This window comes from Triturus cristatus, chromosome 3_1, assembly GCF_964204655.1.
Source record: "Triturus cristatus chromosome 3_1, aTriCri1.1, whole genome shotgun sequence".
Classification (NCBI taxonomy): domain Eukaryota; kingdom Metazoa; phylum Chordata; class Amphibia; order Caudata; family Salamandridae; genus Triturus; species Triturus cristatus.
In genome coordinates, this window is record NC_140583.1 from 729,609,561 (window position 1) to 729,637,183 (window position 27,623).

At 42.4% G+C, this 27,623-nt stretch overlaps 1 protein-coding gene across 3 annotated transcripts in view; it reads left to right on the plus strand.

The window, feature by feature from the left end:
* The window catches only part of CRACR2B (calcium release activated channel regulator 2B), a 351,421-nt gene that overhangs the window by 188,803 nt on the left and 134,995 nt on the right, over nucleotides 1–27,623 (plus strand). The window contains exon 1 of one of the 3 annotated variants that reach the window (XM_085644881.1): nucleotides 25,150–25,607. The exons of the other annotated variants lie outside the window; for them this stretch is intronic. The gene's annotated coding sequence lies outside the window, so the exon portion shown is untranslated. Of the gene's footprint in view, nucleotides 1–25,149; nucleotides 25,608–27,623 lie in introns of those variants that run through there. 3 annotated transcript variants of the gene reach the window in all.

Here is a 27,623-nt window from a genome sequence, read left to right on the forward strand (position 1 = left end):
GTAGTTGTCTAATTATTCGTACAGTCCAAGGTAAGTTCCACGGTTACAGATATCATAATCTTTAGTGTATCACAGCTTTAACCCCATTCTCTTCCTTATTAGACCCACTATAAACAAATATCTTGATAACGCAAATATGACGTGTGGTAAGGTACTTGTTGTCAGTAACCTCAGCGCCTCTTGGTGTTTTCTAAATCCCAACAAATTACATAGTGGTCGAATCCATTTACTCCTTGTCCTATCATACGCCGAGCAAAAAAAAATAAATATGTGCAATGTTTTCGATATTATTTGTAGGCCCTAAAGTGCGTCTAGTGCATAGAGTACAGGCAAATCTTCCTTCCTCCCCCATTTTACAGTATGGCTCTTGATCTGTAATATGTTATATCTTACCTTTAGGTACAAAATTCTTGCTAGAAACGGTTGTACCTGGTCAAGGAAATCCTCGCTATTCGGATTTGGCTTGATAGAAAGGAATTCAGTTGTTAACCTTCCTAATCTTGGATCGCAGTGGAGTGCGTTCAATATATGTTGCCAATAAATACCCTTCAGATTGCCTTTGCAGCTTGGCGTTAAACTGTGCGGGTTAGTCCAGTACGATTCAAGGCCTAACTCTATCAGCCATTTCCGGACAAATCTTAACCATGGGAAGGTAAGACATGTATCAATATCCAATAATTCGCGTGCACCATCTCTATATGCGAGTAATTCCGGCGTAGTCCATAGCCGTATCCAATAGAGCAGTGGGCGTAGGGTTGCGAGATGTCCTATTCGCTTCAAATTTAGATTGTGGAACATTGAGACAAGTAGTGTTGATTGGGGTAATCCTAATATTCTCCTCGCAAACCTATTTTTCCCAGTTGTTAGTTGGCTGATGTCACTTGTGCCCCATAACTCTGATCCATACAGTGCTGCAGCCTGGACCTTACAATTGTATATCTCGAGTCAACTTCTTTTTCTCACAATATGAGCAAAATTCCTTGATAGCTTGGTGCATTGCAAGCTCATTCAGGGTCTAAAGAACTGCGCTGTCGGCAAATAACAATCTGACACATGCATCAACGAAGACTTTTGCGATTCCTTAATTGCGATTTTTAAGGAATCGCAATTAAGGAATTGCAAAAGCCTATGCATGTAGGAATCGCTATAAAAATAGCGATTCCTACAAATTCCTTAATTGCGACTCGCAAATTGCGAGTCGCAACTAAGGAATGCCGTCCCATTCATTCCTATGGGCCTCCAGGTCCATAGGAATGAATTGGAGATTGCATGAGCAATTTGCGAGTACCAGTAGGTACTCGCAAATTGCTCATGCAATTTCAAGGGTGCAAGGGTGTCAAAATGCCACCCTATTGCACCCCTGAAATTGATCTGTGCACAGATGTTGCACACACACATGCTCTAAGGGCATGTGTGTGCGCAACATGAAACTTTGAAAAATGCACAAAAGTGCATTTTTCAAAGTTTTTGCAAATTACCATGAAGTTCAACTTCATGGTAATTTGCTGCCCCTATTAGCGAAATCGCGAATTTTTTCACTTTCATGCATTGCATTTAAGGAATCTCAATTTGAGATTCCTTAAATGCAATCGCAATTTAAGGAATCGCGATTTAGAGATTCCTTAGATTGCGATTTTTGCATTTGGGATGATGCATCCCAAATGCAAAAATACCGGTCGCAAAGAGGCAGATTCTGAGAATCTGCCTGTTTGCGACCGGTTTTTACATTGATGCATGTGCCTGATAATCGCTACTTTCTCACCACATAGCCTTGTGGCATCCATTGATTAATGTACTTTTGAAATCATTCACATCAACATTAAGATGGTACCAAAACTATTGGTACTACAGTGCTATGCTAGTGGTATAGTTTGTGCTATTTAAATGTATATAACATTAGTACCCACAACATGCATGACTATCAATACAGATTTTATTTTAAATTCTTATTTCATATGGAAACAAGTGAGCGGCCCTAATTAGGCACTATTAACTTTGTGAGAAGGTTTGACGCTACGTATGAGAGCTATTCTCTTGAACCACTATTAAAAGCGTCATGGGAAATTATTTAATCCAAACCCTATCAGGAGCAGAACTGTTTGCACTTGGCCTAAGATGTAAGTGGAACTCCCTTGAAAGTTTGTGCATAAAAATATTTCTGGCTGTCCCTGCAAATACGATGGTTTGAGCCATCCATTTAGAATAGCATCTCGCTTGCCAGTCTACGACCAGTTTGCTATTTTTTCCAACTGGAACACACTACCATTTCCCATGCTGTGCCAGAAAGGCCTTTCTAAGATACAAAGGGGCTCATTACGATGTCGGGCGGACACCGTAGAGGTCTGGAACTCCCCGACCCTAGGTCGGTGGTTCCGGCCTCAGTATTAGGATGCAACAGCCCTCTGGGCAGTAAGAAACATCCATTTAATAATTGCAGCTTATGCAGCGGGCATAAAAGCCCGTCGGAACAGCAGCGGACGGCCCCACTGCCGATGCCTCTACCCACTGCGTCGTAATGCAGTGGGCGGACTGCAGGGGCAGATGTAGGACACACCGCAACCGACGGTCGGTTGGTTGCGGTCCGTCCGACATTACAACCAGCCCCTTAGCAGTTAAACTAACTGCAACCTTTGGCTTACTGGCTACTAGCTCTGATATGGATCCCCCTTAACAGATGTGTATTAGCCCTTAATTGTCTCTAAAAAGAAACAGTTGTTAAAAGAGCTCGGTAAACATTTTACTAAGTGGATCGGTTCAAAATACATATTTCCTTACTTATTTGTTTTGTTTTGTTGCCGTTTTGGGAATTTTTGCCAATTTTTTGATTTTTTAAAAAGGGCTATGTCCATGTAGTTTAAATGTGAAATGTGCCATGGCCCATATTCTGCTTGAATCTCTTTTCCTTGTGTTGTGTTGTGTCAAGAAAGAGAGGCAATACTACTACACACCTTAAAACAGCCAGAGAAGATTATGCACCTCTCTTCCTGAAATAGTTTTTTTTGTATTGGACAATTCTTAAAGGTGTCTCTCAAGAAAGTATTTTGGTTGAATGCCAATTTTGCCGCAGGTTGACTGCCACCATTTCACTTAAGCACAATTTGTTTGGTCATATATTGTGTTCTTAAGATTATTTTCCACCTAACAAATGATGATGCAAGATGAGAGAATATTTGGATAATGCAGCGTATGATTTTTCCTTCTTATTCCACTCATGATATTATTATCACAATTAGAAATTTTATTTTTTAATATTGGGCACTTAATTTTGATTCCTTTGAATACCTGCTATTGATAATGATGTGCATATAAGGTGGGCTGCCCAGAATCTTTTTCTTTGTCACTTTGCTTCACAAAATGAAGTACGTCTGTGTCTTCAAATATCATCATGTTTAATGAACACTGACAATGCCAGTATTTCTGGTTTTTAATGTTGCAACAGTGCAAACATAGGTATGCAGAAGGAGACAATTCTACATGCCTTTGCATTCATACTGTTGCATATTAAATCCAGACTCGTTGAAGTGTCCTTTGACTCTGCTTTACATGAAAACAAACATTGCAACACAAAAAGATGATGGACGGAATGCTGAACATTGTTAAACATTCACCCCCAGTCATAGATCTAGGCTTAAGTCCATTGTTTTTTTGCTCGCCACGCCATTCCAGTTTGGACTCAGCCATATGCAAACCAGTCTTGACCCTGCTCCCCATAGGAACAGTTCAGCCTGAACTACCAAGCCAGGTCCTGCCTGGACCGGAAAACAAGCATCCTGAGACTGGTTTTGGAGTATCACCCCTCATCAGTCAGGCTGGCTTGAATCCGGTGGCGTAGCGAGCACAGGGCCCACGTTTGGGCGTACGCATTCCCCTTAGGGTGAAAAGCGCAACACAAAAAGATGACGGATGGAATGTTGAGCCTTGTCAAACATTCCGCCCCAGTCAGATGGAAACAAAAGCAAGACTACATTAAACGCTCTTTCAAAAGCTCTCGTGCCTTCTTTATAGTTCCCTTTTTGGCAAGGTAAATCAGATGGCAAGGAAGCTTTCATTACAGACCTGCTTCTGTCTCTATGACATAGAAAGAAATGCAAGACTATGCAAATACATTTTGCTATTTAGTTGTAAAACAGCCCCTCATAAAAATGAGAAAATATAAAGGCAATCCTAAAAGCCTGGAACTTGTAACACCAATAAAGATCCATGAACGTTTTTGCTCAGTGCTCTATTATGTTTAAATCACTGGTCTGCACTAAAAGCACCACTCAGAAGGAAACCCAGGCAATACAGGTGAATCCACTGCTGACACTGCCAGATTTCAAATCTGCAGATGAAAGAACCTAAAAAAAGTGTGAGTGAAAAACCATGTAGCTGCCATGGAAATATACCGCACCAGAATCACCTTACCCTCCAGCCAGAATCTAGAACCTCCCATAGGAGAATGACTTAGCACTGGGTAAAGATCAGGAACCCAAGCCACTCAATCTTCAGAGAGCACCAACTCTATCCATCTGCTAAGTTTGTACACTGATGGTTCCTGAAGTTAACAAGGAGACCCAAAAAAGCAGCCATTCATTCTAAACTCTGCTGTTCTGGAAAAATAAATATACAATGTTCTGCAGACGTACACACAGTAGAAAGGAGATACTGCCTTCGGGTAACAAACAATAAGAACAAAGCTGGACCAGCTTTTATTTTTAGCAGAGTGGTAGCTGGATGAAACTTTAGGCAGAAAGAAGCTTCCCATCATAAGAGATAAATCATTGGAATGAATTTCAGGTAGACTTCTCTCTACATGCGGGACTGAGGTAGCGGTGCTATAAATTAGATATGGACTTTAGTCTTTTCCAAGGGAACCTCTGACAAATCTTTAAAAAGATGATTTTGCAATACATGTTTCACTAAAGACAGATTCCACATTTATACTAATATTTTGTAAGATAACTAAGGAAAAAACAAACTTAAGAGGCATTTAAGTGATGCTAAAGGCTCAGTCTCACCCATATGGATCTAGTGTGAATTACAACTTATTATACTTTCAGGGTACCAAAGACCAACCTCTTTTGGAAACTTTCCATACCAAATGCATTAGCTATGAAAGACTTGCATGTCAAAGTTTAACTTCCTAATGTCATTGGTTGACATATGCTACAAAAGCCTAATGGCTTGTTAGCGATAGACAACTCGCTGGGCCACATCCTTTACGGTGATAGCCACTCATCAGTTGAATGAGAGTTGAAGCCAGGCGGGAAGGTGGGAAGTGTGGAAACATGAACGTGCTTTCAGATAGATCTAAGATCCATTCCTTGTACCTTGCGAACTGCAGTACTAGGGTAAAGCAAATAACCAAGCTCCAGTTCAAAACTACCAGACTCACTTTTGCATCTTCCTATCTCGCCAGGTAAAAGCATTTTTAGATGAATGGAAAATAAATAAACTCAAAAGCCTCTTCAGGGGACGAAATGTATCAAGGAAAAACCCTGCATGTCGGAAAATCTGTAATAAATGTTCTCCTTTGAATGAAATTGGTCCAATTAGATGTCTCTTAATCCACTGCAAATCCCATGTAAAACGTCTCTGGGCAGTCGGCAGTCTTGAGGCAACAGGAATACCCTGCTCACTGTGCTGGCTGCTGTCATGTTTGCTCCTGTAATGTGGCCTGCCTTTAGGAAGAAGAGGTTCTACTCCACCAATGCCACTGCTCCCATTATCAAAGATGCAGTCTTTCAGAGAATGTTCTTCCTGCTTCATGTGAAAAGCCTTTGCCGCTGTATTGTCAACTGTGGCTCTAGCAGCAGACTGGAGAATGTCTTTAGTACACAATGACCAGCTTTCAGCAGTTCCTTCTTGACAGAGGCTGGACAAGATTGACCAGCTGATCAGCTCCTGTCTGCCAACAATCACCACAGCACTAGTCCCTGTTCGTGACTCCTGCCACTTGTTAACATCTTGAGAACTGAAGGTTTAAATAGGACTCACTTCAAGAGGTGACCTGTTTCCATATCCCTCTACAGTTGTATCCTGATGTTATCTGCACCATGGACAACAACACAACCTCCAGTTACTGTGAAGCCGGAATCCAGTGGGAGGAGCATACTATACATGAGTAGCTCCAAGGGAGGCCCAAGGGACCATGAAAGCTACATGGCCATGCCTATCTGTACTTGAAACACAACCTTACCAAAGCTCCAGGTATCTGGAGTAGATAAGCAAGCTACCTCCTCCACTCCTGGAGCTTCATGAAAAAACTGGTCCAGCATCTGCCTTGGGCAGTGTTTAAGAAATATCAGCTTCTGCATCTGTGCCTGATGAGATTTATTGTATGTTTCAAAGCCACCTTTGTTCTGGATGAAATAGGCCTTCTTGGCTAGATCACAAGAGGAGACTTTGAATATTCAGTCATTAACATCAGGGTGAACAGTCATGCCCTCTGCATCTAGAAGAACATGCTAGGTGTGCGTTTTAACCCTATGGGGAGCATAGTAAACACAAATTAGATCTGATGATCCAGGCTGCTGGGATCATGCGGATATGCATCTTCTCCACCCCAGTACTGGCATGTGTTTCCCTGCCTGTACCAGGGCGTAGCCCTCTCCAATGTGTCTGTCTTGATTCTTGTGTCTTTACTAACGTGTTGACTCTCCTGGGGAAAAAATGGTGGGAGTTTCCCGAAACGTTAATGAACACGTTTCCTACATTTGATCCTCTGTAATGGATGTATTGATTGCCTGAGTTAAAAATCTGCAATCGTCTGTGGAAGAACCTGCATTGTCCCTAGATCTATTGGCCATAATGCGAGTAAAGCATCAATAACTGGCTTCATCTTAGTACTTGGCACAATTTTCTGGGTTTGTAAACACAATATGAAAAACTATGAGTATGAGGAAGATGATGGGTCAGTATGATATGCCTTCAATTCCACATGGTAGTAATTTATCAGTATCTTGCACCTAGCTGTCTGTGATAGAACTTCCAAATTGCCAGGAAATTTATCCACAGCTGAACAGTCCTGTGGTAGCCCGGGATTTGCATAGTGAGCAATATTGATGAAGCTTACCTGCAGAAGCTGTTTTAGTTGTGGACAATAATGAATGAAAAGGCAATCATTTTTGATTAACAGCTTGAATTTGATTCCTCATCTGAAACGTCTGTCCCTTGACAGGATGCATATGCCAGGAAAGGATTGCATTTACCTCAACATAGAGTTGCATACTTTCTATCATCAAATCCTTTGCCATTGTTTCATCAAGAGTCAATCCAAGAAACATCTCTTTTTCCAGTAAGAGATATCTGCCAGTAAATAATGCTGTGCATGATTATTTTATTTAGTATATCAGCATGGGGAAATTGTAATCAGCACCAGGAACTTAGAGCTGGGTTTTCAGGGATCCCCGGATCTGTGAGGGGAGCAGGGCAAGGGAGGGCATGCTAAAGAAGGCAAGCGTAGTGTGAAACAAAATCCTACAGAAGTGGGTATTAAATGTAACAGAAAGAGCGTCCCCTAATCTAGTAGCTACAAACAACTCTTGGAGGGTTTCTGTCTACAACAACATCAGTACTATTCATCTGTGTGTCAGTCAAGATCCTATATATGTATTATTGCTGCTGCCACTTGTGACAATGCACATGTCTTGATATCCTAGACAGATATCACACATCAACTAGATCTGTTGCTAAATCGATGCTAGTTACTCGGAGCCATCCTCCTCTTCATTTAAGGCAAAATACAAAGCCATGTGGACAGCATTCATCGATGTCATACATTTTCTCTCTGGTAGCTAGAAGAGGATGACTATGCATAGCTCGTTTTCTGTGTTTCGTCTATTTTTTTATCCGCGTCTGCTGAAGTGTCTTTTGCAGCCATGGTAGATTTCCCAGTGGTAGGTTAGAAAGGTCAGAAAAGACGGAGTCCATTTGCGACAGCTCCTTCTCGGCTCTATCAATGCAATAAAAGTAATACATAATCCATTTTTCATGATATACTATTCACTAAGCAGCACTTGCTTAACCAAGGCAAGAAATGGAGGTTTGGCAGTGGAATAGAGTTGGTATCTGCAAAAGGATTAGGATCAGATGAAAGCCAGGGCCCTCTGCTAGCAACAGGTGGATAACAAAGATAGCAATAACCCTAATGCAAAAATGGTTGTATAGTAAAAAAGAAAATCTAAATAACTGGAGTGAAAAGAGTCCTTTAGACCCCTGGAGAACAAAAAGCTTTGATAGCGTCCCTCTGCACCTCAAAGTTACTATTGATAAGTCCTTATCAAAAACCTTCTGAAGGAACTGCAAAATTACATATGGAATAGAATGTGCCAGTAAACAATGATTGTTATGACACCAAACATCAACAGAATTCAAATGTTGATTATAAGCCTTTCTGGTTGACTTCCTCTTGAAGCTTGAATAGACAATGGCACGGAAAGGAATAACCCTGTCTTCACAAGCGCCTCCCCCCCACCTCCAAACTGACAAACTTAGATGTTGGAGGGTTAGGCGAGGAAGCAGTGGGTGATAAAGGGAAGAAGGATCTATCGGAAGAAACAACACTCCCCATACTAATATTGCTTCCACAAAGGAAACCACTGTCTTCTCAGCCAGTAAGAACATACCAGAATTTCTTCGGTTTGCTCCCTCTGAATCTGAAAGGCATAAAATAACATTTTGCGGCCACTGGCTTGTTAGTGCACCTATTTGCATTGCCAAGGGATCTTGGAATCTTGTAAAGTACTCCAGAAGAAGAGCATTGCGCTGATCTGCAAAATTGTCTATAATTGCATAACCATATCTTTTGCTGATAGTCTGAGATTGTGTGAAGATGGGAAGATTCTACTTAGGGAGTCTGGCTCTGTGTTGTCCTCCCCCCTTAAAAACATTGTTATGATTGAATGCAGATAATTCTCTGACCATAACAAATCTTGTGTACGAAATGATTCAGAGACCTCAACCTGTTACTGCATTCAGGGATGCAATTGTTACCATATTGTTGGTCCTTCCTACTACCACTGAGTTGATAATGACTGTTTTGAATGTTTGTAAAGCCCTCCAGACTGCCATCCTTTCCCTCCAATTGGAGGAATACCTTTGTTTCGCAAAAGCCCTTTAGCTGTTTTTCAGTCAAAAACTGTGCCCAAACTTATCTTGCTTGCATCTGTCCTTATTACTTTCACCACTGGGGCAGCAATACATTGTACAAATCCAGAATACAGTCACGAGTCTAACTTCTCGCAGCCACAGATATTGTTGCTTTGTGTCATTTTAACTGTTTTTAATCTTTTTGGGCTTCTTGCAACACCATTTTATTCTGTTGGGGGGTGTTATTCTGGGAAACTGCTAATTTTCCACATGCACTTTTCTGCACTCTTTAGTCCACTGCAGGACTGTGTGGAGAGAGTGCTTAGTGATGCCCTACTTCCTGGTTGCCATTGTGGGACACCATTTTGGTAATGTTTAGAGGTCCAGGCATTCTGCTGTCTCGTGAGAGATGCCTACTTAGGGCCAATGGAGGCGTGGACACGCTGCAGAATACAGGTAAGCGTCTAAGTTATCTTGGTCACCAATATTGCTGCTTTGTGTCTGCACCGGTCCATGCTCGAACATCGCCAGGTGCCATGAACCCTCCTCCTTTGACTAGAAAGGCTATCTCCACAACCAAATTATACTACTCCTCCCCCCCTTGTACTGCCCTGGCCATTTCCCCTCTAACTTTGAATGACCTGCCTCCAGTTTAACTTGCAGGTTCCCCTGTTTCTCTATTTCCTCACCGTCTAGTGTGGTTTTAGGACTAGTTCCACACCAGTCACTTCCAAGGGCCCAGTCCCTATAAGAGGCCGAGGCCTGACAGACCCAACCCTATTCTCAGCTCCATGCTCCCGTCTGCCCCATGTGCTCCTAATACCTTACATTGTAATATTAGATCAATGTCAAAGCATTCAACAGATATATCGGACCTTTTAGCTTCCCTTTCTCCTGACCAGTGTTTTCTAACCTAAACTTGGGTGAATACAGCCGCGTTACCATGCATTCCATTGGTCCTCCCAGAGCCGTATCAACTGTTAAATCTGGATAGAGCGACCCGACCAGGAGGAGGCGTGGCTATCGCTTTCAGAGACACAGTCAAGTTAGTAGTAGTTGAGAATCTGTTAGCTGAGTGGGTAGGAATGGTTGTCTTTAGAATTGAACTCTCAGCTATGGCTTTTTGGAAGGGAGCATTGATCTATCGTCCACCTGGAGCAAAGAGAGACTTTGGTCATCTTCTAGCAGAACTCATCGCTTCCCACATTCTGGCTTCCAAGCAGTTTTTACTCTTGGGGGATTTTAACTTCCATGGTGAAAATACTAAAAATGCTGAGGTTGCCCATCTTCTAGCTGACATTGTGATGTTAGGCCTCAATCAAATTGTGGTGGGTCCCATCCACTCTGCTGGTCATACCCTGGACTTTTGTGTTTTTTAATCTTCTTTTTATTAAGCATACAACAGATTGTATAGTAGCGAATACACCAGAGCAGCCACACAGCTATATAGGGGTCTTACCCTAGACTTATTCTTTACCAACTTCCACAAGTTCGGGGGTGAATCCCCATTACTGTTTCTTTGGTAGGATCACTACCTGATACATTTTCAAACCCCTAAGGCTAATGAATCTGAAATACCTATAAAAGAGACTAGGCAGGCTAAGACACAATGGAAATCTGTCTCTTTGGCCTCTTTTACTAAGGCATTTACTCCTCCTGAGCCTCTGAGTGACTCAAACATGGATGTCACTCTAGGTAATTTACATGACTTTCTTTCTCAGGCCTTAGACCAAATCGCCCCCCTCAAACAGTCACCACCTACCTCCAGAAGAAACAATACCCTTTGGATTTTGGCTGATCTGAAACTGGAGAAATGCAAGTGCAAAAGCTAGAAAGGCGATGGCATAAGACTAAATCCCCCTCAGATAAAGAATTGTGGCTTAAGAGCGATCATAATAATATTCAATTGGCCTGGAGAAAATTCATAACAATAAAAATTGAACAAGCAGGAAACTCCACAATCTCTTCAAAACACTTAACGACTTTATCAAACCAGATGCCTGTGCACGTACTATCCTGGCTTCTCGAGAATTGAGCGAGACATTACCCAATTTCTTTGAGGAGAAAATAAACAAAATTTATGGGAACTTTCCTGTTACCTGGAGCCAGCCTGATAACTCTCTGAACTTCAATCTACCTTCTCCTAAGGCCACTTTTCATTTAGAGAGCGTTGTACCATGCACATTAGAGCAGACCAAGGCGCTGCTAGAATCAGCCAAATCAGGATCTCCACTGGACCTGTGCCCTCCCAGCACTATGGCGAGCATTTCCAGCTTAATTGCTCCCTCCATTATGTCCCTCCTCAATTTTCCCATGGACTTAGCCTCGGTTCCCATTGTCTGGAAAACTGCCCGAGTCTCCCCTGTCTTAAAGAAGCCCAACGCTGACACAAGCATTCTTTCTAATTATCGGCCGATGTCGCTGCTCCCTCTACTTGGCAAACCTTTGGAGAACATCATAAACAAGCAGCTTTCTGCATTCTAGGAAGAGCATAGGCTCCTTGACCCCTCTCAGTCAGATTTTAGAGTATCCCATTCCACAGAGACAGTGCTAGTGGCAGTCACCGACACCATTAGTCTGTCCCTGGATGTGGACACCCCAGCGATGCTAGTACTTCTAGATCTGACGGCAGCCTTCGATATGGTCTCTCATAGGATTCTTATTAACAGGCTGCATGACATTGAAGTCTATGGTAAATCGTTCAAATAGTTTACTGACTTTCTGAAAGATCGTACCCAAACCATCTCTCTGAATCTCTTTAAGCTTCGTACGCTGCCTGTTGACGAAGGGGTACTGCAAGGTTCCATACTTAGCCCCACGTTATTCAATATCTATGTGGCCCCTCTGGCACAGATCATGAAGGCGTGTTGTTTTAAGACAGTCCCGAATGCCAATGGCACACAATTGGTTATATCTTTTGGTCAGGAAGTGGAAGGGGTCAAATCACACTTCTCTGACTGTAAGAAGAAAATAGCTCTCTGGATGTCTAGTAAGTGTCTACAACTAAACAGAGACAAGACTACGAATCTCCTATTTGATAAAGCACAGGGTTTATGGAAGCAAACTTGGTGGCCTGCCGAACTGGGGTCAGCTCTGCCCAAAAGTAAATAGTAATAAACCTAGGTATAAAGTTAGATCTCACTCTTTGTATGAAAGAGCATGTATCTATGGTTTTTGGAACCTGCTTTACCACCATGCAATTATTGAAAAAAGCATTTTCTTGGCTCCCTCCAACAGCTAGAAGAACTCTAGTTCAAGCCTTAAGCACAAGTCACCCAGACTATGGCAATGCTCTACTGGTTGCTGCAAATGAGACTCTGCTATCCATACTGCAGGTGGTGCAGAATACGGCAGCCAGACTAGTCTGTAATCTTCCATCTGGTTTCCCGTCTGCTCCAATTCCGAACTCTGTGCATTGGCTACCAATCAGGAAAAGGCACATCTTTAAAATCTGCTGCCTTACCCATGAATCACTAAAAGGCAATGCTCCATCTTACCTGCAAATTAGGCTCAGGTATTATAATCAGGCCAGACTGTTAAAATCCATTGATAAATCCTTTTTTGGAAATCCCATGAATCCGCACTGTCAGGTTCGGCGGTAGGTCTTTCTCCTAGCTTGCCCCCTTCCACTGAAACAAACTAACTCTGCAAGTCCCTTTATGTACAGAGTTTGTAAAGTTTTAAAAACTCCTAAAAACATGGTTATTCTAGCTGGCTACTTCAGATTAGTTGGTTCACTTGTCTGTATCACCCAAGCGCCGAGATATTCCTTCGGGATGATTTGCTGCACTGTACCAAGTGCTGCTAACATAACATAACATAACCTGTACCCTGAATTCATCCACCACCTCATCTGTTGTTTGTTGATGTTCGTCATCAGAATGACTGCCTCGAAGGATTGAGGCTCAGGATTCCAATGGTGAAGAATGTGACACACCAAGGGACCAATATACAGAAGTGCCCACAGCACCACATGTATACATGCTGCATACAAGAAGAAAAACGTTATAGATAGTGGTTACATGCCATATCTGCCTAGACTTGAAGCCACAGCCTGTCTGGAGCTTGCTGGCTGGAGCTCAATCCATCTGTAATAAGCATCTGTAATAAGCATTGCATTCTTTGATGCAACGTTGACCTCCTGGCTAAAGGAAGTGACAATTTCCCTCTGGCTGAAACCATGACACAAAGTACTCCAGATCCTGAGTTGGTTGAAGATGGGATTTGTGTGCATTTATCAACAACCCAAATTTCTCCAAGGTTTCCACTGTTCTCTGCAGATGTATTGTATGCTTCCTGGATTCATACACTATCAGGGGATCATGCCAGTAAGCTTGCCATTACACTTTCTCTTCAAGTAGGATGGCTATGAACGAGACCTGGAGTACTGGGGACACATGTTGGAAGAGCTGCGAAGGCCGGACTCTCAACTAGAACCTGACTCAGGAACGCAACCAAACACCTCTTTGCCACATACAGAGACGGGGCATAACCTGGGCACTCGTGCGCAGGGAAGTCAGATATTGCTGAGCAGTGCCCCCCCCCTCCTCCGACCAAATAACCCTTGAATGTTAGGCAGATACCTGGTCCAGCGAAATGAACGATTAAAAGGTTTGGTAGCCATGATATTTAGAGCAAATTCTGTCACCAGTCACTTCTGCGTAATGCTATAGGTTTGTTTTCTTCATACTGTATGATCCTTACCACTGTAATTACTGCATGTGGATTGTAATTAATCCTACCTCACACAAATGGTGCCTGGGTGAGTAAACCCTGGTACACTACGCTTACCGCAATGTAATGCTTGCTAATGGCCTCATGGGCAGAATACGAGAAATGTAGAATGTGCTAATTCTTGTGATTCACAATTTAGTATTATAATAAAAATAAGTTAAAAAAAAAAGTAGGATGGCTATCACAAGAGCCACCACTTTTGTGAACACCCTGGGAGATGCTTTAGAGCCAAACTGCAGAACATGGAATGACCAATGCATGTCCCCCACGGAAAATCTCAAATCTTTTGATGTTACCTTATAATGGGGTTATGTGGGTAGGCATCCTGCAGGTTGGCTAATGTTAGAAAACACCCTTCTGACACTAAAGGGAGAAAATGCTGAAGAATGTGTTAATTTTGAAATTAACAGGCTTGATGAACAAATTCAAATTATTTAAGTCTATGACCAGTGTGCACTCACCTGACGACCTTTTCACCAAAAAACTACTGAATATCTTCCCATTGACTTATCCTCCTGTGGTACAGGAATAATGGCTTTCTTCTGCACCAGTAACAAAATGTTGTCTTCCAGAGTCTTCAATTTTATCAGACCGAGAGGAATAGGGGTTGTTACAAGTCGAGAGTTCGGGGGCATTGCATTAAGACTGTAATTTTGAATCCCCTAATTTTCCTTGAAGTCTCTCTGCCATACCTTCTTTTGTAGAAATTGCTACCCCCTACTGCCGCAAGAGAATTCTGTGACATGGCTTTCATGACATCTGCTTTTGATTGGCCTCAGGGTCCTGGTAACTCTTCACATTTAGTGACATGTGTTGTCATGTGCTGCTTGGGTTGGGATCATATCTTATTTCAAGGTGGTTCATATCCTCTTTACCTTGATCTTTCATATGGCTTCCTCACCCTGTCATAATACTTTAATTTCTGCTTTGATTCTTAAAGCCTTATATAATACAGGTTTCAAGTCCTTGCCAAACATACTGTATCCTGCAAATAACATCTTTAATAAAGACGCTTCCTGTGATGACTCTACTCTCCACACCCTTAAAGTATCTTGTTGCTGCCACCAACCCACCTGCAGTCATTAACGAAGCCTTCAAATAGTCAAAAGTGATATCCTACAAATATTTTGCTTGTGCTTCTGTTACTGTCAAAAAGCAAGAAGTGTCTTCACATTCCTGTTTTGCCACAGACAAGGCATGAAAATCTTTAACCAAAGACTGAGAGGTACATATTGCATATATCCCTGTCCTCACCACCAAATTGAAACCAGAGTATTCTCTTTTCAATGATGCTTCAGCCTTATCAACTGGATCAGATAAGACTATGGGGCATATGCATCAACATTAGCATTTGCGATTCCTTATTAGCGAAAAATAAGGAATCGCTAATAAGGAATAGCAAAAGGCTATGCATGTAGGAATCGCTATTCAAATAGCGATTCCTTAACATTCCTTATTACCGAATCGGTAATACCGAATCGGTAATAAGGAATACCTACCCATTCATTCCTATGGGCTTGGAGGCCCATAGGAATGAATGTAAAGCCATTCTGTATTAGCGATTCGGTATTACCGAATCGCTAATAGCTGGAGCACTTTCAAGGGTGCCAGGGTGTCAAAAGGACACCCTGTTGCACCCCTGAAAATGATATGTGCACATATGTTGCACACACACATGCTCTAAGGGCATGTGTGTGCGCAACATGACACTTTGAAAAATGCACAAAAGTGCATTTTTCAAAGTTATTGCAAATTACCATGCAGTTCATCTTCATGGTAATTTGCTCCCCTTATTAGCGAAATCGCTAATTTTTTAACTTTGATGCATTGCATTTAAGGAATCTCACTTTGGGATTCCTTAAATGCAAGAGCTATTTAAGGAATCGGTATTTAAGGAATCCCTATTTCAAGAATCGCTATTTAAGGATTCCTTAAATACCGATTTCTGCTTTTGGGTTGATGCATTGGGATTGGGTATTTTTTACTTAATACCGGGAGCTAATAAGGAATCGGTATTTTACCGACTGGATTTTGGCTTGATGCATAAGGGTGTATGTCCCCAGTTATCTGTCTGATAGATGTGCTAGTAAAGGGTCAATTAATATTTTTTTGTGGAAGCTCCTTATTGCCTTTAGTCAAGGGTATAATTTGCCGATTAACCTAGGCACTGGATTTTTTCTGGAGCTCAACGCTATCTTTCCAAGAGACCCTGACTCACAGTCTTGATTGGAAGCTTAGGCACAGCCATTTTATTAAATTCTTTAAACTGTTCCACCCTGTTGTTGAGGTTTGCTCTTCATTGGGTGGCAACTGTAGTTTTGAATACAAGACACTAATCCTTGCACCCACTCCTTTTATATATACTTCCCACTAGTAGAAACAAATTCCTGGGATCACAATCATCATAATTTGGAGAAGGCCAGGATGAGGATATTGAAGAAGGTGATTATAAAATAATTTTGAGAAGAAATAGTTCTTGGAGACTTCTGTGATCTATAGTGATCCTCCTGCTATTTACTGAAGGCTTCAGAAATATATTAAATCCGCATTTGAAAACCTTATCTGAAATATTGCTCGTGCTACCTCTGTCCCTAGAAGATAAGTTCCTTCTACTCCTCAGATACCTCCTTCCATCCACTGGAGGAGAGGGAGACAAATGGTGACTATTGTGTGTGTGTGTGTGTGTGTGTGTGTGTGTGTGTGTGCGTGCATGCGCGCGCGTGCATGCGCGCGTGTGTGTCCTCGTGCTCGTCTGTCCACCAAGCAAAAAGAGAGACAAAAAAAAAGAGAGCGACTCACCCTTTCATACAGGTCCGATGAGCACCTCCCACTCTTTTCTGTCAAAAAGTAAAAACACTCTATTATAACAGGAATGCCGTTTAAATATTAAAAACCAATAATTTATATTCTTATGTGATTTTTAGAAAACAAAATGAACAAGTGTTACGTTCCCAAAAACACAGGCGGATCCTAAAACTAGTAGGTTGTATGATGGTTCTTTCCCACCTATCTGTAAAAAACTAAATATTAAACCTCTGTTTGTCTCCTGGAGGGATCCTTCAGTGAGTGCTACAACAGAAAACACATTGATATTCTAATATTATAGTATTGTTATTGTGACTCATCAGAAGCATACCTCTGTACTTGTTTCTGAAATTAACACAGGCCAAGCACAATGTTACTCTCAAAAACCAAAAAGTACGGCAGTGCACTGGAAACAGAAAACAAACAAACTGGGGCTCATGTGCCACGCCTCTTTAACATAACAGAGTAAAATAGTAATAAAAACATGCCAAAGCTTTGTATAGCAATAAGCTTGCCGCTGCTGCCCACCTATTAACAGCTGTGGGCTCAAACACCTCAAAAGGTGTTCTTTGTGCTGCAAGAAAAGCAGGCCTGCATATAGCCATTAAATATATAAACAAGCACTAGCAATACCAATAGGTCTGGCTTATGAATGATAGTGTCTTTTGTGTCACTGATGGGTGTAGGCACTCAAAAAGCCATCATACATGCACAGTGTCACTCACCTTTGCATTCATGCATAAATTCATCAATTCTCTGATATCTTTCCATTCACACTCTGACACAATTGCAATAAAGTGAATCAAAAGGGATATCCTTTGGAACAAATAATGAGCTTGCAGTAAGATCTAATATAGTGAGTAATCTTACCATGCATATCCTAGTTCAAACCCAGTTGTTTCATTCATTCATCTCAAACTAAGGAGGATTGTATTGCGTGCCAACAGGAACACAAAGAAACACAGTTATAAACTAATAAAAATCTGGTTTGATTGATACATTTATTAATTCTACACAATACATTAAAAACGCAAAATTTGTTTAGTACAGACAGTAAATAGACACGAATCAATAATAAATCACAATAAAAATGAGCAACTTAAGTTCATCGCAATCAATTAAAAACAAACAATTTAAAAAAAAACGAACAAATGAGAGTCACCAGCTAAGACAAACACAATATGTCATCAAAAGTATAACACATCTGTCAAAACCCTATGTGGTCCGTACCGCGCCGATTCTACCAGGGACGGTTTTCTACCAAACCCTAATTATAAGAGGGACCAAATATATCGACAACTCTATTAAGAAGCTACACAAAATCCATGATAAGAGAACAAAGAATAGCTTCTAAATCGCGCACACCCTTTTCCAAGGTTGGCCAATACATATTATTACAGTCCTTACAAGCAGATTGGACAACGAAAAATGAGTTTTAAGTAACCAGAACACTGCATTTTTTGAAAAAAGCATTAACTGGAAAAAGTAGTTCAATGTTATGGAAGAATATTCCTAGGACCTTGCAGACCACTGTCAAGATTCTTCCAAACAGTTACAGTGTAAACCACTGACTAATTACATCGATGGTAGCCCGCCTATATTTTTAAAAAGGTACAGACTTTTTATTGTGCTAAATTCTCGGGTGCTCTTTAATACATGAAAGGAGAGTCATGAATTTGGTCTTGAGAAAGATGGAAATATAATCAAGCCATCGAAACGTGTCGACGCTTACCTTGTTACACTAATCTGTTCACCGGGACGACAGTCAACGAGTACTAAGCACAAAAGTACCAGGTTCTACGTCCCACATAGGGTTTTGACAGATGTGTTATACTTTTGATGACATATTGTGTTTGTCTTAGCTAGTGACTCTCATTTGTTCGTTTTTTTTTTAATTGTTTGTTTTTAATTGATTGCGATGAACTTAAGTTGCTCATTTTTATTGTGATTTATTATTGATTTGTGTCTATTTACTGTCTGTACTAAACAAATTTTGCGTTTTTAATGTATTGTGTAGAATTAATAAATGTATCAATCAAACCAGATTTTTATTAGTTTATAACTGTGTTTCTTTGTGTTCCTGTTGACACGCAATACAATCCTCCTTAGTTTGAGATGAATGAATGAAACAACTGGGTTTGAACTAGGATATGCATGGTAAGATTACTCACTATATTAGATCTTACTGCAAGCTCATTATTTGTTCTAAAGGATATCCCTTTTGATTCACTTTATAGTGCCCTACTCCTTTGGTCTAGAAGGGGCCCCTCTTTTCCTAGATAACAACTGCAATAAAACACACACAAACTTAACAAAATATGTTAAAAACATACAAGTAGAAAAAATATAAACTTTTTCCGTCTAAACAAGGCAGGCATATGTTTGTTGTGACAAAATTAAACATAGCACCCGGTGTCCATATTTCAAAAGTATTTTAAATAGTCTATTGTTATTTTAAAGTTCAAACATGGCTGTCACAAATAGACCCAGCGCCATTCTCAATGCATCCATCACCACGGTCACCTTCCCTGAGGAATGGAAATACGCAGCGGTCAGATCCTTCCTCAAGAAGCCCTCCGCTGACTTCAGAAAATTCAAGAATAACTGCCCCATCTCTCTGCTACCCTTCCTCGAAAAGGCCATCAACCTCTACTCACCGAACACCTGTAGAACAGCAATTTGTTGGACGACTCTCAAACCGGTTTCCACGCCAACCAAAGCAATGAGACTGCCCTGATCGCTTCCACCATCGACATCAGAACCCTCCATGACCGGGGAGAAACAGCCGCCCTGATCCTCCTTAACATCTCAGCAGCCTTCGACACCATATCCCCACCACGCCCTCATCAAAAGGTTTTATCACACCGGGCTCCAGGGAGACGATCTCAAATAGTTTGCCTCCTTCCTCACAGGAAGAACCCAGGGAATCTGCCTACCATCTTTCACCACTGGACCCAAAGACATAATCAACGGCGTCCCTCAAGGTTTATCCCTCAGCTCCACCCTCTTCAACTCCTACATGACACCCCAGGCCAACATCGTCAGAACCAACAATGTCAACATCATATCCTACGCTGATGACACCCAGCTCATGCTCTCGCTTTCTGAAGACCCCTCCACCACCGGGACCAACTTCCACAACTGCATGACAGGCATCCCAGATTGAATGAAGACTAACTGCTTAAAGCTCAACATGGGCAAGATTGAAGTGCTGATCTTTAAAAACAACTCATCCCCGTGGAACGACTCCTGGTGGCCTGCCGAACTCAGACCCACACTAACCAGCCACGCCCACAACCTTGGCATCATCCTTGACAGCAAACTCAACATGCAAAGGCAGATCCATCCAGTGTTCTCTGCCTGCTTCCACATTCTTTGCATGCTCCGTAAGGTCTTCAAATGTCTTTCCATCAACACCAGGAAAACCATCACTCAGGCTTTAGTCTCCAGACGGCTGGACTATGGCAATGCATTCTATTCAGAAATCACCACTCAACTCCTGAAGAGACTCTAGACAATATAGAACTCATCTGCCAAACTCACCCTCGACCTCCCCAGATGGACCCATATCACCCCCACCTCAAGACGTTCCACTGGCTCCCCATCCAGAAAAGATGCCAATTCAAGATGCGGGTACACACCTACAAAGCCCTCCACAACCAAGGACCAGCCTACATCAACCACCGCCTGAACTTCCACCAACTCTCCAGACACCTCCCTGCGTCACCCTCTCGTACATTCCCCACATCCACCAGAGCAACCGCGGAGGACGCTCCTTCTCCTACCTCACCTCCAAGGCCTATAATGACCTTCTGCTGCACCTTTGAACCTCATCCTCCCTCCCAGAATTCAGAAATGGAATAAAGACCTGGTTGTTTGATTGAATCCACCTCCAGCAGCAGGAGCCCTGAGGCTGGATAACTTTACAGAAGATTGGCCGTGCTTTACAAATCCTAGTTGAATGATTGATTGACCGATTGAGTGAACCAATGTATTGGCCATTTTGGAATGGTAAAACCATAATACACTATGGACAGCAGTATTCCACAATGATTTCCTGGTTTAGAGGAAGCGGACACGTGGAATGCGGCTCACTGCAGATTAAATGACCAGTAAGCAAGCAACCCATTACCACTGCTTAGAGAGCTGTAGTCTCTTAAGAAACATTAAAATAAAAAGAGAAGAAGCAAAGAACAGCGCTTAGACGCCCTAGGGCATTCGAGCGCTATATAAATTTCACAATCAAATCAAAGTGGAACTATATAAAGAGAAAGTCCCCCTCAAAAAGGATTGGCCCACCAGCGCAGATGCTAAAGGGCACTCATTTTCAGGAAGATGTACACACATGAACAGAAAATACCATCATTCACTGGGCAAAAAGAGCCAACGACTGATGGAACTGAACCATTAGCCTCTTCAGTTCGCTGTCATGGATGGAAGCAGAGTGTAACTGACACTCAGACAGCTGAATGGCAGGACAGAGTGGACACAAAGGCTCTCTGTGTATCTATATGGATTACTATCTATGTATATATTCACTGAAAAAACCATAGGTTTCACACATGTTATAGTTAGCGGAAATTTTACTGATAAAAAAACAATGAAATTCCCCCGGTATAGTTAGTGCAGGCAACTATAACTCACGCGACCGCAATCTTCTGCTGATGCTAATACTGTATTTAGACACTTATAGGCTTTCTGCCTTTATCGTAACTTTTCATTATAAACAATCAAACCTATCATCTTTATCATTGCCTTGCCACCATCAGTAATCATTTTAGACCTACTGTCTTGGTTCATAGGATTCCTGCAAGGCAAACATCACTTATACCGTAATAAAATTACAACTGTGTACAAAATACAGTTGTCAAAATGTTAACAGCCCTCCCAAATAGAGGCTAATAAAGACTACCATAGCAAAAATCTTCTTTCCCCATAGTTTGTTCAGGTGGGCCACCAGCACCAAACCTCTTGCCCTCTACAGTAATTCACGACGAGACTCCATCTAACAAAATGCCTGCCTCCAGAATTTAGCACAGCATAATTACAAATCTATTTGCCTTTAAAACATAATTTTCACAATAAGTAAGTCCTACTTGCTTTGTCATAACTTTTTATAATAAAAGCTTGCACATAAAGAATCTGACATGACTTTTCCCGTTGAGCTGACTGGCCTCTACTCTTTAACCCCTTCAGTGCCACGCCCTTTCCCCGCCCTGTGCCGGGCGTTACATTAGTGGGCGGGGTTCATGACGAGATAGTCTCGTCATAGGCACAGCGCAACCGTGCTCCATGACGAGACTATCTCGTCATGGGCACTGAAGAGGTTAACAATGGCTTGACACTATTTACAACCCAGGCCTAAGGAAGTGTGCAGAAGCTTGCAACTATCAGTCATACATTTATAAAATTACAAATATGTGCAAAACAATATAAAGACCCTCTCAATATGGCCTAACAAGAAACATCACAGAGAAATTCTACTCCAAGGGATTGTCAGAGTGGGTGACCTACACCATTACCATTGACTAATATGGTAATCTGTGAGATTGTATGTAACCAAATACCTATCTATGGCCTCTAACATAATGTGACAACAACCCACTGTTAGAGGCCTGATGGCCTTACCATAGGTTTTTCACAGAAAATTATCCAGGCCTGCAACCTTTGTAATAACCTTTCATATTAAACAGGCCAGGCCTATAGCATCAGGCATTACATTTCCCTGCAGACCAATCAAGCCTATAGCTGTTATCATTGGCTTGTCACTATAACCAGCTTGGGTCTACTGTACGGAGCATAAGCTTTCCCACAAGGCAACCATCAGACATACAGTCATAAAATCTTAAATTCCCCAAAAATTGAATCAAATACAGTTGGCAAGCAAAATACTGTATCTCCTAATAGAGCTTAAAACGAATTGTCACAGTGCAAATATTCTATTCTCATGGGTTTTAGAGGGGGTATCTAACACCAAAGCCCTTGCCTTCTAAGGTAATCGATGAAATTATACGGAGCAAAAAAACCAACCTCTAGGCTTTAATTTAAAGTAATAACAATTCACACTTAAATGCCTATTGACTTTGTCCTATGCTTTTCACAATCAATATGTCTGGCCTACTGCCTTTATCGTAACTTTTCATGATAAAAAATCAGGCATATAGCGTTTATCTTTGGCTTGTCAACATAATCAATTTAAGCCCATTGTACTAAGCATAAGCTTTCCACAAGGCAATCATCCAGCATCATAAAAGTACATATCTATCCCTTCACTTTGTTTGTGTGGATCACCAACACCAAAACCCATGCCTACTACAGTAATATGTGAAATTCTGTGTTACAAAATACCTGCCTACAGGCTTTAATAATAATAATCTGGCATTTGTAAAGCGTGCAGCTACCTACCAACGGAGGTGTCCCGGCGCTGTACTTATACCGCAGAGGAACCCATCCTGGCTTTCCCTGTGAAGTGTCCACTCCTGGGCACCCCCAGGCATTCCCTGCACTGTTGGGGCCGTTGTGGAGATTAAGCAAGCTATTGCCCAGAGTTGCAGAGTGGGACCCATGATTACAATAGGCACCGAGACGAGAAATTTCAGGTCCGAGGAAATTAAGCCCAAGACCCGCCGAAGCGGGAATTGAACCCTGGTCTCGGGCCGGACCTCAGCATCAGGGTCTGCCGCTCTAACCATTGAGCCACACTTCTCTACTTTACCACTGTGTTATCACAATCCATCCTAAAAAACTTGAATGCATGCTTTTTACAATAAGCAGATCAGGCCTACTGGCTCTGTCATAACTTTTCATAATAAACAGATCAAACCTATGAAATTTGGCATGATTTTCATAATGAACTGATGAAGCCCCCTTCAACAGTGGCTTCACGCTTTACCCCACACCGACCTATTCAACTGCACATTAACTGGCAACCATCATGCATTCAATTATAAAATTACTAATATGTAGGAAAAATACAGCTTGCAAAACAATATACCACCCCGCTCAACAGCCTAACAAGAGTCATCACAGTGAAATGCCCCAGGGCTTGACAGAGTGGGTTGCCTACATCAAGCCCTTGCCAACTATGGTAATCTGTGAAACACTGTAACAAAACCCCTATCTGTAGGCTTTAATATAGAGCAATAACATTCCACACCTAAATACCTATTGACTGTAACATATGCTTTTCACAATAGAAACGTCAGGCCTCGCGCCTTCATTATAACATTTCAGAATAAACAGATTAGGCCTATAGCCATGATAACTGACTTGCCACCATCACCAACTCAGTCCTGCTGCACTGAGTATAAACTTTGTCACAAGCTAAAAAGTGCAATACATGCAGTCTTTTCAGTGGAAGCACACAATTCGGACCGATCAAATTCTATACTCAGGGGGACAAACATGCAGGGTGAGCCTAAGCCCCTCTCCCAGTAGGACTCTGAAAGCTCTTTCTTGCTGATCACATAAGGTCAGGTGCCAGCCAGCCCTAAAAATTCATGTGCGCTGCCGCCAGAGAAAAATACCATAAGTTATCTAGTCATCTAAGACACTTTAGTAGTATTGCAATGTCATGCGTGCACCTTTGAAAGTTCAAGCTGTCAGCTGGGTAAATAAACATAATGATCACAGCTGTGTGGAGGGCAAGCACTTTAGGTGGAAGTGCATGACTTCTACCAAATCAAAACATGTACCCTGGCACCCAACATGTAGGTGGAGCCAAAGCCCCACTCCTGGTGATTCTCTCATAATTGCCTGGTGACAACAGCGCTGTCAAGCCAGACCATAAAAAACAGTTACCTCCAAGCGCTGCATTTTAGAAAGGCAGGCCCAACACTGCGTTCTACGAGAGAACGGGTTTGAGGGATACACAAAAAACAGACCGTCTAGATGGGTGAAGTTTATTTAGATAGTAAAGCGGGCAGATTCACAGGAGTAGCGGAAATCAAAGAGGAACGCTTGAGAGCGATGCACATGTAAGACCTCATCTTACTAATAGGCAAAGTACAGAATGGGACCAGGAGGAGATGCAGGATGAGGACATGAGCTCTCAGAGTCACGAGGCGTTCGAGTATTTGCAAGAATATACTGGGCACAGCGAGCATGGATGCTCAGTCTCGATTTGAACTCTTTACTGGGTTGCCACGTGTACACAGTTTGAATCTGGGATTAGGAGTGATGCATGAAGTGGCACTAGAATTAAGGGTGCCGGAGGTGCTGCGGTACCCACATAAAACTTTAAAGAGTTTAGCTAGAGAATGAGCTGTAAGGGGGCCCCGCAAAGGTTTTCTTCTGGAATTTTTGTATTTTAAAACAACCCCTGTCAAATATATACTTTAGCGCGGTGACGTTTTATTGAACAGCACCCATACTCAAAATATTGGCACGGCACCACAGGGCGCATTTTGCAAAATCAATTAGAATGTTAAATCTAGAATTTCATGCCCGCTCTCTCATATTTCTTTTTCTTAATCGGTGACTGCGCACCACGGGTTAAGAGGGTCAGGAAACGCCGTGACGAGAGGTGGAAACCGGAGCAGCGAGAGAAACCGGAACTGTGCTGGCCGCCCCAGCGCTCTGCTGCTAACGGCCACTCCAGCACCGCAGCCGGTCGGAGCACCTCTAAACAAAAACACCATTTTATAATGCGCTCCCCAGCGTTAATCACGTGGCATCGAAGCGCTAAATAAATGCTACATTGTTGTTATTCCACGGTGGGCTCTCTGCCCAGCCTTCTGCGCGCGCGGCGGCTCGGTGCAGCTGCGCAAGACTGGTGCTGAGGGAGATGGGGAACAGCTCCCCGGACGGTGCCCCCCGGGAGCGGGGACCGGGTACCGTGCTTCAAGCTTGACTGCTGAAGGATGCGCTGTTTTCTGGCCATGATGTTTGGACGGGGTCTGCTTCTGGAACACTTAAAAAAGTCGCTCGATCTGCGACCAAAATTCGTCTATCCGAAGCTGTGGAGGGAGTTGGGAAATCCCACATTTCACTTTCTTCTGGTAAGACGGCCGTGCCGGCCTTTTTAGAAGATCTTCGAAATAGGTTTACTGTGAAGAGTTTCGTCAGCGCGCGCTGTTTAAGGGTCTGTAGGTAGAGAGCATTATTTTGAGATAGATAATCTCCGAAATCTGAATTTTCATGCCCAGGATATGAATTCTGACAAAAACTCGCACCACGTAATTTGAAATGAGCTGGGTTGCGCGATAACCCAGTTTGAGAACTTTTACAATTGTGGATATACTATGTAGGCTTCTCCAACGAGTAGCCCGGGAGCTCCTAGCAGCTCTCCAGCTACCTGTGAGTAGCTCTCCTGTATGTAGCCCACCTTAAGTTAAAAGCCTTTGCTTGTCAGAATTAATATCGGTATATTAAAATTGAAAAGTGTGTATTCGAGACGAAAACGTGTGTATCATTGGAATTTCTAAGCTGATGTTTGAAGAAAAAATGGTTCAATTAAACAAGAAATGAAAGCTGATGTTTGAGTATTTGGTGCTGAATTTCTAATATTATTATTCTTACCTTGATGCCAGGGGCGTTGCAGCTATGACTGTGCATTATTATGCATGTAAAGCAATTCCAAATCAACATATCCTTTTTTATGTTAAAAATGCCAACCAGTTGTGGCCGGTATGACTCGCGACTGGGGGGTGGCGGGCGGGGTGGCATGCGGGGGCGAGTAAATTAAAAAAAAAGTTATGTTAACGTACCTTTGCCAGCCTGTCCCGCATCATCGGTCTGCGTCAACAGGAAGCAGCCGCACGCAGCCTCCTTCTCCTCCCCTAAGCCAGTCACAACGCTGCAATAGCAGCGTTGTGATTGGCTGGGACGCCGACCCCACAGGCGTCTATGGGGAGGCCATTTTCTCTATGTAGGCTGCATGCAGCCTACATAGAGAAATTGCAGAGTGCGTATGACTGGTTTGGTCAGCCCTGGGGCCGATCAAACAGTCAGCGCCCACGACAGTGGGCAAGCCACTCCTCCCCTGCCCTCCAGCAGACACGCCCACCCCCAACCAAACCCTGCCTTTTGCTCTCTTGCAGTGCGAGAAGCAGAAACATAAAATGGTATTTAAAATACCATTTTTGTTTCTGCTTCTCGCACTATGAGAAAGCAGTGGGGTGACGCTCCTCCGCCCACATGGAGGAGCCGCCCCTGATGCCATCCCTTCTTGATGTACTGAGATGATCTTGCATACAGTACCACCAATGTCATTTTGTGTGATATGATGACTCTTACAACACTACAATACTACTAATATTAGTAGCGCAGGATGATTTTCATTGAACATAAGTAGCTTGTACTAAAGAAAAAGATGGAGACTCCTGTACTAATATCTCTCTTCTGCCAAGCCCATTCTGCTGGCCGCTGATAGGGGGAAGCCACCGCCTTTTGTTTGCCAAGCAGCTGTTGTAAAATGACTGACTGAGAAGGTCACCAAGGTCTCCCCGTGCTACGCTTGGTGCTCAATAGATTGGCACTGACATGGCACCCAGTGTTTTTTTAATTTTTTTGCAGAGTTTTATATAGCGTGAACTTGACCCGAATCCAGTTGGGTATCAGAGCGCTTTACATAGCACCAGTTACGTTACATGAGGACACACATTCATTTTTTTTTGTTAGGCATGGGGAGATTAAGTGATTTGCCCAGAATCACAGGATGTTCAGCGTCATTACAGAGACTCAAACCCAGTTCCCCAAGTCTGAGGTTGAGTGCCCTAGCTGTTAGGCCAACTCCTCTACCCTTCTTGCATGAGTTACTGCTTTGGTGTAACTCTACAAGGTGTGCTTTCCTAACCACGGGTGACAAGGGTAACGCACCAGCAATGAATGCGAAAGACAGGTTATTCGAGCCCCGCAAAACACTATTCAATGTGTAATTGACATAGAAGTATTGCTTTTGGGTTACTAACAATCCCATAAAGGGGTCAGAGCCACCATGGAAACAGAAACAAACATTATTTCTTTTTTTACAGTATCACACACACTGTACTAAGAAGAATGAACATTTTTAAGTA